Raw genomic sequence first — 9,272 nt, 5'->3', positions numbered from 1 at the left:
TTTTTCTCGCCAGATTCTATTTAGTAACCAACATTAATCTCTTCCTAGCTATTCAAGTGTCAAAAGCCTTTTACTGTGCTGACTCTGTTATTCATTGTTTTATGTAGCTTCTCTTTTCCTTAGATCTGACTTACAATCATGCTACTAGGAGAACAGGCACAGTTCACTACTACTTTCTCAACAGTCCTCCTTAGCCTGTGATGGGCCACACTCTACTAATACAAAATTCTAATCATTTATGAAGCCTGCATGAGGAAACTAAAAACAAAGGTTGAAATACAGTAAAGAGAATTCAAAATACCCAAAGGCAAAAGGAATATAACATTTCTAATATTGTAGTATTGCCAACACTCAAATTGAGAAAAAGAAGAAATATATATATCCAAAACCAGGGTTTTGTTGCTTTTGAACTTTCTAGTATTCCTGTCAAACCTCTTCCCCATCAGCTTTTATTAGGCTACACACTGCCAAGCTGCCTTGCTGCTAGAGCAACAGTCTCTCCACTTCACAAATCATGAGGAACTTTATTGCACGGAAGCCCACCTCTTACTGCCATAGCAGTTAAAACAGCAACTTTTTATTAATAGTCCTCTGTTAACACTTCTTAAAAATAGCATTTCAGTACTAAAAAGGGGGGGAGGGGAGGAGCTGTAGCAGGTGCGAAACAGTTTGAAATTCAGCTAAGTAACATGAAGTATCTCACATAAATTTCAGAAACAGCTAGAGCTCTCTGTCTGATAAGCAGTATGGATCTCAGACTCATAGAATGCAGAGATTGGAAGAGACCTCTAGTGTTCAGCTAGTCCAGTCTCCTATGCAAACCAATGCCAAATTCAAAGTCAGATCTGGTTCCCCAGGAATATTCTCTAATGATGGATATTTTGTATACACCCTGGAAAACCTGCGTCTGTGCTTGGATCTTCTTTGTGAATTTCATTTTTTTCTTACATTCAGCCAAAAGTTCCCTTGTGTGTGCTGCATGGCCTTTTCTCCTTTTGCTGTGTACCTCTCAGGAGAGCCTCTGTATCCTTAATAGCTTCCCCTTTCATTAAGGAGGTGACGACAGCAAGTGGAGAAGCGTAGAAAGCCTTACCTGTCCCTTCTGCTAAGCAAACCCTTCTCTCAGCCTCAGTTCACCATGCTCCAGCCCCCTGACCAAACTGATGGAGCCAGACACGGTTTCACGTGCGCCACCGGAAAGAGAAATCACCGTTTTGCTCGGCATGCTGGCTGTATCCCTCCCAAGGCAGCGGTGCATGCGGTTAGCGGCCATGGCCACAAGGATGCGCTGCTGACTCATTTTCTACGTAACCATCCGCCCTGCAGAGGATCCCGTCCCGCAGAGCTGCTCCTCCCAGCTGCTGGCCTCACTTTGAAAAAGACGCTGCTGCATCATGCCCCATGTGTGTTTCCGGGTTTCCTCGAGTCTACAGAATACAGAGCAAAAAGACACCCCACGCATACGCTCTGAGCACCCAGCAAGTCACCTGGTCTTTGAGTGACACTTGTTTTCTTTCCACCTGCTTCCTACCACTTCTTACCCCTCTGGGGCAGGGAACTTTTCACTGGTCCTTTTCCCCTTCCAAAAGCCAGGAACAAAATGAAAACCTCAGCTATACTGCTGATAGGCTGCTTTCCAGCCAGAAGCAAAAACCTTTCTGCTTTCTACAAGGAAAGGCAGAAAATCTTATAGAGCTAAGGCTTTCTGTTCTGTTTCAAAACTGTCTCTAGCCTTCACCAAACTTAGCAAGGTCTATCCTCTCCTGTTACCCTTGACAAGAATAGTTCAAGAATGGTTCAAGAATAAAGTAGTGACTAAGCTTTCGGGCCCATGGCTTGTATGGCTTCCTCGTGAAGCCTGACACCACTTTTGGACACAGTGAAGTAAGTATTTTGGAAAATGAAATAAATGAAAAGTAGAAATAAAGTTCCCAGGAAAGGACATTCACATTACTTTCACGAGCCAGTGTGAGTTCTGTTACTGCATTCTTACCTAATCGCTGACAGGGGCACAAGTAAAGGTAATAAATAAATATATGTATGGAAGGCATCCAGTTTTGTTTTATTTATAGGCATTGTTTGAGAAGCTATGCATCATGTCAGAGATTTAAAAGGATTATTCATAGAGAAGAGTACAACCTTTCTTCCAATGCACCAGCTGTTTAAGAAATTTCCATATTAACAGTAGCTTTTAATTATATAAAGAACAGCAAAGCCTTTTTAGCTTCATATCAGTAATGCAGCTTTGATTCAAAAGTTGCTAAAGAGATAATCCTCAGCCTTTTTTTTTTTTTTTTTTTTTTTTTTCTTGGCAAGGCCAGTGTGAATAGCAATAGCAATTATTTTAATCCCAATGTTGTTTTTTTTTTTTTTCCTTTTTGAAGGAAGGAAGGAAAGAACAGTGTGGTCTTCTTCCCCCTGAATTTGGACTGAAAAATTAGTAATAACACTTGGAAAACAGTCTCACAAGAATCCTTCAAGAAATGCTACCAATGCTTAAACAAATAGATTTAAAATAAAAATATCCAAAATACTGCAGAGGTATGAGAAAAAGAAATTATCCTAAAGAATCTAGTCCAACACTATTCATAAGAAAAAACAATAACAAGAAAAAGAAAAACCTCTCTACCTACAATTGGCATGTTTTGCTAAAGAAGGATATCTTTTTAGTAATTTTGAAGGCCCTGAAAAGTCAGTGAAAATTACACTTCTTTATCTTCCACTCTTCCTGCCTCTCTCTGTGATTGAATACTGGCTTCTGACTGCTTAATGCTTATTCATTCCTCATTTTCTGGGCAGATCACTAGTTTGTGAAGATAATTAGAGACCCCTGCTATTCCTTCTAAGCCTTGAATCTTGAAGCTAATTAAAATGGAGTGCTGCATGCAGATAGGCAGCCGATAAAGGCTTGCAGCAAGGTACAAAAAATTCTACTGTTTGTGTAACAGAGAAGTAAAACCAAGGTGCATGTGCTAGGTCAGTTTTTGCTACAGCCCTCATTGCACTTTGCACTGCAAATCTCACTTTGCTCTGTTATTGGAGCTTCATGGACTTTATAATAATATCTAAGTTTTTTAAACAAATATTATTCTAATGTTTTTCAGGATAGCATTAAAGTACAACATCTAAACCTGAAGTAAAGATGGCAAGTTCTTCAACCCATGATCACTTTCTTCTACCTCATCTTTCTTTGAGGTGTTACTCTTAAAATTAATCCACAGTAAAAGAATACATCTCAGAGCACTGTATGTATAAATACAATGCAGGAAGGCTATAAAGAATGTTTCTGCCTCTCTCCAGGTACCAATTTCCTCCTTTTAGTCTGTTTTAGCATGTAGATAGCCTAGGGCTATTGCTGGACACTTTCTAAAATATCTTCAAGGCTTTACCCTTTGAATAAACTACGGCAAGTTTTAAATATTCTCTTTTCTCCTCCAGAAAAACAAAGTAAATTTTACTTCATTTGGGAGGAGACAATATGCATCAACAAAACAAACAAACAAAACTCCTGGCACTGAACTGTGTCTCAAGATGCAGTAGCTACAGTGCTGTTCTTAAACTGCTCAGTAAGTTGTCTGTACTTATTCAATGAATGCTCAGCTTCAGTAAGATCTACTTACACCCTGAGGCAGTTCCACAGTGCTGTCAAACTTCTCTAAACATTTCTCCAAATGAAGTTAAACTATGACTATAAATTAGATTATGCTGTTGTGAATGGTCAGAGGCACTTACGCTGGTGGACCTGGCTACCTTAAAGCAAGCAGAGGATTTAATTAGGAATGGAATGAGAGTAAGAGAGTTTATAATTTCCAAAACAAACATATAAAGTATCTTTTTTTTTTTTTTTTTTTTCATGCTTTGGAATTTCTAAACATTTAATTTGTGAATTTAGAATGTGTCTTACTCAATTCTTTTTCAATACTTCTCTGTCATTTAATAGCTGTAAAAGGTGTTTTGCCCCTTTGGGCAAAGAAAAATTTAGGAAAGAAACTGGGATGTTGCTTGGTATGGTTATAGAACTTTGAAATGTCATAACTCGTATGTACTACACAAAACATTTCTGAAGGAATCCATATGTCTTCTGATCTTTCTTGTCCTCCAAAAAATATAATACTTAGTCTGTAATAGTTGGATCTCTGAGGTCTGATATCTAGGCATAACTTGTCCAAAACCAGGCCTTCCTGCATTCAACTTTGATAAAACCTAATGAAACCTAACCCTGCAGATAGATACCTGTGTTCCTGGGAAGCTGTGTTTCTGTTGTGGCCAATTTTCTCCCTTAGGATGTACCCAAGCATCCAGACTTGAAGATACCAGTTTCTTTATACATCATGTGTGGATGGAATTGACTAGGTAATCTGTGTATGTCTTACTTTTGAAGTCTGCTCCAAGAGATGTAGTTTCTTATGTTTACCAGGCCAACTCTTGAACAGAAATGTAACAAGAATTATTGTGGCCTCTGCAGCTTTCCTGCTGGCTTAAAATACTTGCACAAGAAACAGTATATCTAGGTTCAAAGCACTCAATCTGAAGTGGAGCAGCATATGGATCATTGGTCTCCTGCCAACAAAGGAACTGCCATTATTACTGAGTTACTAGGCACTTTGAGAAAGGGAGAGGAATCTCTTTAGTAGTAAAACATTTCCCTTTAATAAATACATATATAAAGATGTAGATGAATACTGAATACTTAATAACATAATAACTACATCATTAAGACTCAGATTCACACCCAACATGACAAAATTATATTCCTACTCTCATAAGCTCCTGTTAGAATTAATGGCAAGATCACAGCCTAAGATGAGAATATCCTTCCAGAGACAGTTATATTACAAAATATGAAGGCTGAGGCTGCTACGTTCAGCAGTCAGATGCTGAAAACTAGGTTTGATAATGCCAGGCTAATCTAAATGACCTTGGTTCCTGTCATTGCTCTCGTTAAAGACTAAGTACATGTATGTTATGCAAAATAAAAACACTTTGACAAGAGACTAAGTTAACTGCAGAACACTGTATATCCTATTTCCTGCATATTTTCTCAGGAGTCTGAAACTCTAGGAACATTTTTTTTCTAATTCCCAGGGAAGGATGTGCCAATAGGTTATCCAAGTATCAGCAGACTACTGTAATAGCTTAGATAAAGCTGCCACATTCTGTTTTTTGTTTGTTTTTAAATTTTGCTGTGCTTAGGTATCAAACTAAAGGGAGTGGTTCACTGCTATGAACCCAGAGTGCTCGCAGGCACCTAGCCAACTTTGTGGCACTTCCAGATAGTTCCCAGCTCAGCAAACATGTGAATCATATTCTTATACACAGCTCTTCTTATACTGCATAAGGAAAATAGGTGACTGCTTGAAGTAATGCAGAAAGATGTACAATAGCAGGAACTGGCATTGTTTCCTGTGTGGCTAATACAGAAAAAGACGCCATGAGGCCTCCACTCTAAATCACTGTCTGGTGAGGTGCCTACCTTCTGCCATTGATCAAATGGACCATAGTCGATGGACCTCTGTGATTAGTGAATAGCTTGCCTCTCTCCTTGTAAGTCTAAGCCTTTCTCATGGATTTAACCCTTTGGTCCACACAGAAGACAAATTTGGATTTAAGTTAGATTAGTTTGGCTTTTTTTTTTTTTTTTCCCAGCGGAAAAAATGAAAGTTTAATACAGTACAAAGGTGACTGAATGATTTTTGGTGTTTGAAATCAATCCAGAGCTAATTTTCTATTCCTGGCTAAAAATGACAAAATTACTTTGCTGAAAACTAATGCGTCAAACTAGCCAAGATATTCAGGGATTATTATTTGTTTATCTCTAGGGAAATCAAGAACTGATGCAGAGAGAAGATATTTTTTACTAAGTGTCTTGCAACAGTCATTTATTCATAATGCTCTAGTAAGCTCTAGTCAAGAAAATCCTTGTACTGTTGTGACAATGTCTATATAAAAATATATATATTGATAACTGTACACATAATTTGCATCCTCTATCTGTCAAACTCATGTCCTGTTTTAGCTACCTAAAGTGCAATATATTAAACTTATTTATAAGAAATTGACTTTCTTGTTTAGTATAAGAATTGGTACACTAAGAATATGGTTCTGTGTACAGCTTTCAACTTGTGTAAATTAGGATGGTAGTGTTAAGAGAGACTCAACTCTCTCTCTTACTTCCAATGCATTAATCAAAAGTATTTTCAACACATACCCCATGTTCAGTGAGAATAGTACATAAGCTGTAAGTAGCATTTTGTTGTGACTGCAATAATGCAGAAAACTCCCATGCTAAACTGTCACTCACAACTTAGTTAATAATGTTATTTTGATATTTTACTGCAATTTCCAAAGCTCCTCTTTTAGTTTACAAAAACTGGAGCTTTAAAATACTAAGTTACAACAACATATTTTCTCTAATGGAAAGTAAGGACTTTACAAAAACAAAAGGATTTCACCAATCAAGGCATTATTTATTTCAAGATAACTAACAAAAAAATAATTTAATTATGCCTCTATATCAACACCATGTGACTTTCAAAATTTTCTGGCAGACCAGGAATCCATAACTAGAACACATTCCCTTAACAGCACAAATATTTGGATTAATTGCATTAAAAAAACTAATTTAGGAGGACTTGGGAATGTTTTTACAAGGTTTAGGAAGGATTTCATTAGGATTACACGATCAGTAACTTTCAGTGTACTTAACTGTTCACATTAACTCTCTAGGCAACCATGAAACAGATCAGTCATCTGCTGCTTATTAATTCTTATCCAAGATTTTGTCACCATAAAGGGAATGTCTTTATAGTTCATTGTATACTTCAGCCAGCCAGAATTAAAAAACTGTGCCTTAATGAGAATCTCAATGCTGACATGGTTCTTCTGACTGTTGGATTTAAAAGAGCAGGGTGCACTTGTCTTCTGCGTATTTCTGTTTTGTGTGTTCCATTCAGAGAAACTGAACTTTAGTCTGTGGCTTAACATGACATTTCAGTTAAGTTAGTCTGCTTTTGTCACATGATAATATTCCTTGCCAACATCTTTTTTTTTTTTTTTTTTTTTTTTTTTTTTTTTTTTTCAAAGCTCTGTTAATTGCAAACTTAACAAATGTATTTAAACTATGTGCCAGTGTTCTAAGGACAACACATTAATCCAAGGTAGAAAATGCACATAAAACAAAGAGTTTAAGCAATTGGATATTGGTAGCTCTACTCTTGCAAATTAACCACATCGGTTTTATGTCAAATGCCCTGAGCTAAGAACTGATACAAGGCAGGGAAATTAGGGCTCTCGTGAAAGTTCTGGAAAATGGAAACAAACAAATAAAAAAGAATGTGTATGCTTCTCATAATTATGGGAAACCTGATTTTTTAAAAATAAATGTACTTTTGATTTGATTTCTAATGAGATCATAACTGCAGTAATGTGCCAACTATGTCAGGAACAATATGAGTGTCCAGTTGTGAGCACACTGTTCTATTGTATGCTAATATCTGAATGTAAATATTGCAAATGCACAAACAAATCAAGAAATGTCACCCAAGAATGCCCCTGGGAAACGTAACAGAGGCAGCTGTGCAAACAACTGTAACAACAGGGAATAAATTTATGAGCATATGTAGATTTACTCAGTTTCTGTTGCAAAAATAGATTTTACCTTTCACCACAGGTGACTTGTCATTATTTGCTACATCTATTATCATAGTACAATAGATCGCTATGATTTCATTGATGGAACAGCAGACAGGAAGTATAAAATGTTCAAATATTAAACTTATACACTCATGGGATTTATATGCTTGTTTGTTCTTGAAATTTGCACATTTAATTTCTTTTTGGAGATATTATTTCTCATGGCCATTAGATTTTTCAAAGTCAAAATAAAGTGTAAACAACCATTGATGAAATTACCTGCCAAAACATGTTATATTTTAGCAAAGAACTTGGACATAAATTAAGCAAAAGCTTTTATTTTATATGCAATCCATCAGCATCCTTTTAAAATTTGCCTCTTACAAAATACGTTCCCCTTAGTCTGACTATCTTGGAACTGCAAAGCTGAAACTGAATGGCAGCAATTGAGATTTCCTGTCTCAAGGAACTACTGTTATAAAGGCAGCTAAGATTATTCTGCTTAGAACTTTGTAAAACAGAAGCATTTATGTATTTCTCTCTTGACTGCACTACTACATCATTTTTAAAAAAAACTGTGTCAGCAATAATTTTCCTCAATTACTGTTGCTCTTTCAGCTGCTGTTATTGAGGTACTTGTACTTCACACTGTGGGACAAAAGCAATGCTCAGCATTTAGCATTTGTCTGACACTATGAAACTGTCAGACTGGTGTCTCCTCCTGTGCTGTTACTGCTCCTCTTTGTTTCAAATGTATTCTTAAATGCTTTTCTTAAAGTAAAGAAGCTCCCAAATGTTTATCAACTCTCACCAAACACTTTAACATAAAGCTCATCAACATTTTGTACAAAACTTGAGTTCAACTTTTTGTGAATAAAAGTGCATGCAATAGTTGAGTTACTGTAGAATCTCCAATTAAAATTCTCTTGTGTATGTGAGTGAAAAAAGGGGCAGAGAACCTTATTAAATGCTGAGTGTCAGAACTGCAGATGCACCTGAAAAATTAGATGTGGAATTGAAAACCCAACCTACTGTAATATGTTGCACCAGCCATTCACTGAAAAATATCCAGTTAAACTCCCTTATCACAAAACACATTATATTTGATAACAGGGACCGTTGGTATATTTTTAAGGTGCTTAAATGTGACTACAGAAACCAGAGTTACTCAGTGATTTCTAGCTGCCTTGGAAGAACAGTAAGGCAGGACTCAAGGGCATGGAATGGGATTACATATAGTAGCATTTTCTAATTTTACTAGCACATCTGAAATCATACTTTTATTTCAGTGAACATAGTAACTTTAACTTCATTTAGTCAAATCCTTCCAGGGGAGAAGAAAAACAAACAAAAAACCCTTATCCTCTTAGGAATTAGACACATTTTATTCAAAGCCAGTGCCTTGATAACAGATTGGATGTGGACTGTTTATATAAGAAATCATAGGCACTGAAAGACAAATGTGAGTGTGCCTCACGAGGTGGATGTTAGGGGTGGCACCTAACCGCCTACCTTCTGGCACAAGTCCCCTCAGAATTTCCCAAAGCTTGTGGAGTTTATTACATCCATGCTGACTTAGGGTTTCTTACCAACGCAGCAGAGAAAATAACATTTTCTATGTGTAAATAGACACGGGCTGG

Source organism: Aythya fuligula, chromosome 4, assembly GCF_009819795.1.
Source record: "Aythya fuligula isolate bAytFul2 chromosome 4, bAytFul2.pri, whole genome shotgun sequence".
In the NCBI taxonomy this organism is placed as follows: Eukaryota; Metazoa; Chordata; class Aves; order Anseriformes; family Anatidae; genus Aythya; species Aythya fuligula.
This window is presented reverse-complemented; position numbering follows the sequence as displayed.